Genomic DNA, 5,639 nt, shown 5'->3' on the forward strand with positions numbered 1-5,639 from the left:
GCTGGATCTGTCAAGAGCCACAGGAGCCTGTGCATGGGTAAAGTCAAGGAAAAGGAACACCACTGGGCGATTGGTTTGTCCAGCAGACGATTTGGAAAGGTTTGCATCCACCTTAATCTCTTTGCCACCAATAGTCTGCGTAGGACGTTGTAGGTGGTGCTGACCAGCCCTTCAACCTTGAGAAGCATCCTTGGACCTGCGGATGTTGGAAAAATCATGCTCGATTGCTCCGGAATTTCTTTCGTTCCCTCATTTTGCTGAGGGAAACATTCCTCAAAGGACCTTTCTCGGGGTGAGAGGCGAGAGTGGCTGCCGGTCAGGGGATCGTTGACTTTCCTGATGAAAGATGAGGGGAGCAGGGCGTCGTGAGCGGGGGTAGCAGCGGGGGGTGTGCGAGGGGCGGCAAGTAGGGGGGTGCGGTGGGGAGAAGCGAGGGTTCGTCGTCGTATAAGGCTGCGCAGCACTGAATGAATTTGAGTGAGGTCAGAGACACATTTGTCTTCACGTCTGTAGGCCCAGAACAACGAGGAGGAGCTAACATTGTGAGCTCAGGTGGACTTTGGAGCTCAGGTATTTTCTGTCTAGAATCAGTTAAGCCTGCCAATTCAGGACATTTCCTCCAGTATTTATCAACATGATCATGCCGCGAAGATGTAGTTGGCCCAAGCTTTACCGAATTTTCACGTGACAGATTTCTTCCCACCATTGAGCCTATTATCTTTAAGGTACTGATTTAGCTGCATCCTCTGTCAAGAGCATGTGATGTATCCAGCAGAGGTGCAGCACAACTTTTGTTTAAGCTTCTGGATGAAATCAGAATACATAATAGTATTATAATAGCTGGGATCTTCTCCAGACAAAAAATGGTAAGAAGGAAAACATACTCGCTTAATCAAATACCTACCTGGCAGAAATTTTAAAAGTGGTTCCAGACTATTTCATTGTTGCTCTACAAATGAACTTGTTTTGTTAAATATATTGTAAATGTAAGCAAGTCATTTCAGTCCATAATATGAGCATTATACAACACAAACGACTAATGAAATAGTCTCTATGGTGTTTCACTTATCCGGAAAACATTATGACCCTTTCTGTTATGTTTTTATTGAGGGTTAGGGATTACCTTCTAAGTTTTTGGTAGCTGGTTCAGCAACATCCCATTCGCCTATATGACATACTTTTGCACTGTCCACTTTTAATGACTATTAAATTGTGCTTTACCTTGCCACTACCTTATATTATTTTTGCTGATTGTTTCATTTGATTTAATTTAACCCTAACATCAGAAAATAGTTCCAATTAACTGTTCGCAGAAAGGCCTGTAGATGATCCAGAGTAACTGAGACATTGTTTTTGGAGTCAAATTGCTTATTTTATTTTTCATTGCTGTGTGCAACACTAATGAAATCTCATTCCATTGTATCAGTAGAGGTCTCAAACACCCCTACCCCCCCGATAGATACCACTAGTGGTAGGTAATGCGCAAAAGTCTAAATTATGATTGAGAAGTGAAATGATGACTTCACATTGTGCCTTCAAACATCATTGCAACCCTCTTGCTTAAAAAGTTTTTGTTCTCAAAAGTAACGTGTCCATGGACTCATGAAATTACTTGGAGACAACAAACTCTTCAGATTTAATGATCTAATAAACAACCTCAGAGATGAAGTTGAGAGAAAGTGTGCATTTTTTTACCAATATCTGACTTACTCAAAGCTTGACATGATGAAAGATGATCCCCCATACATTTACAGAGACGTCTCAGACTGCTACAGGAAGTATGTCGGAGACTCACCAAAACATTTTAAACAAAAAGGCACTAATTTCATCCAAAAGTTTAAACAAAAGTTGTCTCATTCTTTAAATCAGACCTTAAAGAAATAAGTCAACGTGAAAATTCAGTAACAGCTCTGGCCAACTACATCTTCACGCATATCATGTTGATAAATACTGGAGAAATGTCTGATTGCAAGGCTTTAACTGCATTTAGGCTTCACAACACTAATGAAATCTCATTCCACTGTATCAGTAGAGGTCTCAAACACCCTTACCCTAAAACCTGGGCAAACAAAACCAGAACGGTCTGCCTCGAGAGATACCACTAGCGGTAAGTAATGTGCAAAAGTCTAAATTATGATTGAGAAGTGAAATTATGACTTCACGTTCCTTGTTGTAGAATGTTAACATAATGACCGTTACAACTTTTAATATTTATTGTTTGTTTGTCTGCTTTTATCTCTTTCATGGCAGCCCTGGGTCAGCCACCAGACAGCTCCGATTAGCAAAGTGAGAGATACAGAACACATCCTGAATAAACTCAAGAAGAGGGGGGTCATTTCAAAGGAAAAGAATGATGCTGTGGCAGTTTTAAAATCCCCACAAGACCAGATGGAGTGAATTCTTCAGTGTTTGACCAGCACAACAGCCAAAGATGCTCTCTATGAAATCCTTAAAGGTATGAGGAGTATGAGGCCTCTTATCCTTGAGCTTGAGGAGTCTGAATACAGGAGCAAAACTTAAAAGTAAAAAGAAGTGCTTTAGCTTTGGACAGAGAGCATTTGACATTGAGATAACAAAAACCAAAGTACTTGTGAAAATGGAAACAGGAAAGAAACAGAAAGAGGTTTTATTAAATAGAAACATTTTGTCTAGGCAGCACAGAAAGATGTGCCTTTGAATGCATTCATATACATTTTCTACTGAATTGTTTATTGGACTTTTAGATATTTTCTTTACTACATAGTTGTTAGGGGTTGAAAAGGGAGAGGAAGATACTGGACAAAATGTTATCCAGTTAATATTTAGCATCCTTAATGTACTGGTCAAATTGTTACTTTTTAGTAATGGACTTATTCATGTCTGCTGTGAAAAGGAATCCATCAGACACCTCAGATGAAAAGAGAGACTTTATTAAGGAAACTAAGCTCCTAAAATGTTATCATTTACATATTTTTTATTTAGTGTTTTGTTTATGGATTTATGAAACCTCTTACGACTACTAAAGACTAAGAAAGAAACATGCATTCTCAGTTTAAATAATTTTGTATCTTTATACATTTTTGTAATATCAGTATTTTAATTTTTTCAATCCTTTAATATTCATTGTTTTACATTAAGCAAAATCGGTCAAGCAAACCCAATGAACTTGTTAAGGATGCATGTACGTACATGTGTGTTTAAATACACTGATTTTGTCATTTAAATGTTGTTTAAATGGCAGAGAATGTATTTCTTTTCTTTTTTTGGGGGGCGGGGGGGCTTTTATTGGACAGCTGAAGATAGACAGGAAAGGGGGAGAGAGGGAGAGGGCCACAGGTCTGATTCAAATGGTCGCTGCAGCAAGGACTCAGTCTTGGTACATGGGGCATTTTTAAGTAAGAGTACATGGCTTTTGATGTTTTACTGTGCTTGACTAAAGGCTTTGAAATGTTAGATTTGTTTAACTAATTAATGAATGTCTGCATGTTTTATTTGTATAATCATAAACCAACAGGGTTCCAAAATGATCTGAAATGAATTTATCCATGCTAATACCCAGTTTTAATATAAAATACATCCTTTGAATCATGTGTCACTGATTTTCTTGTGATTTCATCTTGTCGCAATGTATATGTTCAAGACAAATAAAGAGAATATTATTATGTATCTTTAGTATTTTCAGTTTCTCATGAGTCAAAAAACGTTTTCTTGTATTCATTAGAAACAACAACCATATAATAGGATTGCTAATAGTAGCCTACTGAAAGTAGTTGTTAGTTGCCCCTGATGATTGTTTTACTCATCATTTGTGGTCTTAGCTTAGTCAGACTGTAAAAACAAAAAAAAGGGAGCAAAGTATCTCAAATTAGGAATACATTTTTAATTTCCATATACAAGCATGTATATATCATTTTTGTGCACAACATGTATTTTAAAGAAAAATAATTTAATCGTCTTAACGTTGGAAAAAAATAGACAGGGTTTTATTTTCCAGAGGTCACAAAAGAATGTCAAATACGAATGTGTACACTGTAGTTATTTCAAATGATCACCTTTAATAGGAATGCCAGGAAATAAATATACAAAATCAAACCGGTATCCCTTTGCTTGTTTTTTCATTCTGCAAAATAAATAACCTAACCAATTGGGTATAAAAAGCAGGCAATTGACAACCGTCATCTGAACAATAAACAGTCGAGTTTGTATGGTGCCACAAAGTGTTCAATATTAAATAAATGAATAAATTATTATAAAACAAAGGAATACATTCTCTAAAATATTAAATTGAGCAGTTGTTGACGAAACTAGCTCAACAACACTGCTACCAAATTTAGTTAGAGCAGTTCATAGACAGTGTAACTAATTTTATTTAGGCTGCAAATGCTTCGTATCTTGGCAGCTAACTAGCTATAGGAGCAAAAGAGACTGTGGTCGACGAGCTAGTTAATACTGCTAAACAACCCAATTAGTTAGCCAGCTAGGTAATTAGCCTGCTGGGGCTGTGTGATTGGCTGAAAGGGCGTTTTGAAAAAAACATGAAATAGAAATTAACTTTTTGTTAATTAAAGTGAAAATAAGATGAACGAATCATGAACTTGAACTAATTTCTTAAATGGTTAAATTTATTGCTTCATTTATATATTTTACAGAATGTTTTCCTACTATTTATTTAATAATTTACTATTCAATATCCAACACAAGTTTTATTTGCTATTTTCATTTATAAAGTAAGCTGTCAGTGTATGGTTAAAGGTGCATGGATGAAGTGATAAAGAGAGAAGAGGTAACTATATGGGGGTTACTCTGCGTTTACTCATAATAGCAATGATTGCTTTCATTTTGCCCACTCTTCCCCACCCCCCTCGCTTCCTGGCGAAGAGATTACGCACCACCGCGCATTTGTGCTATTAGAATATGTCCTGTGGTACATATTTCCATCCACCTGTTGGTGACAGCCGCACTGATGAAACCAACAATCATGTAACCATCACCAACCACAAGGCGATCGTTTTCTTCACACATGATTGAATTAACACCCACACTTTACTACGAAGGAATATTGAAGAAATAAAAACTGTATAAAAATATAACTAAACCAAAAAACATCTCTCACACCACACAGGAGGTCACAAAACTATAACAACGAAAAAGGAGCGAGTCACCACAAGATACGGTGAAAAACATTAACATATATTCCATGGCTTTTAACATAATGCAACCTAAATTTCTCTCCGGTATACAATAAGACAGCCTGTGCTGTATTACAAAAACCGATCAAAAAAGCAAGAGACCAACCTGAACACACAGCCTTGCTGCCTTCCTGTCCCTGCTAAATGCCTACGTACCAGGTCATACCTCCTGGAGTCTCCAGTGCCTGGACTCTCAAAAATAAAGACCCTCAGTAACATGAAGACCTTATCACTGGAAACAGAATGAAGCCTTCAGCCGATTCTAATTATCACCTTCCAACAACGAATACTGAAGCAAGTGAAAAAAAGTCTGCATGTTCACACCGATGATAGCACAGTGTTGTACTGAAATGATGGCTGAGGACGTTGACCTAGAAGTGACACCAGCAAGAAACTCTTAAGCCTGTTTTTGCAGAGATGATGTAATATTCCTCCATGTTATTGCATGGTTTATTATCAAAGACATGCCTA

At 37.3% G+C, this 5,639-nt stretch overlaps 1 protein-coding gene across 1 annotated transcript in view; it reads left to right on the forward strand.

The window, feature by feature from the left end:
* Positions 1–5,639, forward strand: part of sb:cb1081 (sterile alpha motif domain-containing protein 9) — a gene marked incomplete in the record, with an annotated part of 20,878 nt that overhangs the window by 9,123 nt on the left and 6,116 nt on the right.

This window comes from Morone saxatilis, unplaced genomic scaffold (assembly GCF_004916995.1).
Source record: "Morone saxatilis isolate NCDOM2014 unplaced genomic scaffold, NCSU_SB_2.0 Contig4, whole genome shotgun sequence".
Classification (NCBI taxonomy): Eukaryota; Metazoa; Chordata; class Actinopteri; family Moronidae; genus Morone; species Morone saxatilis.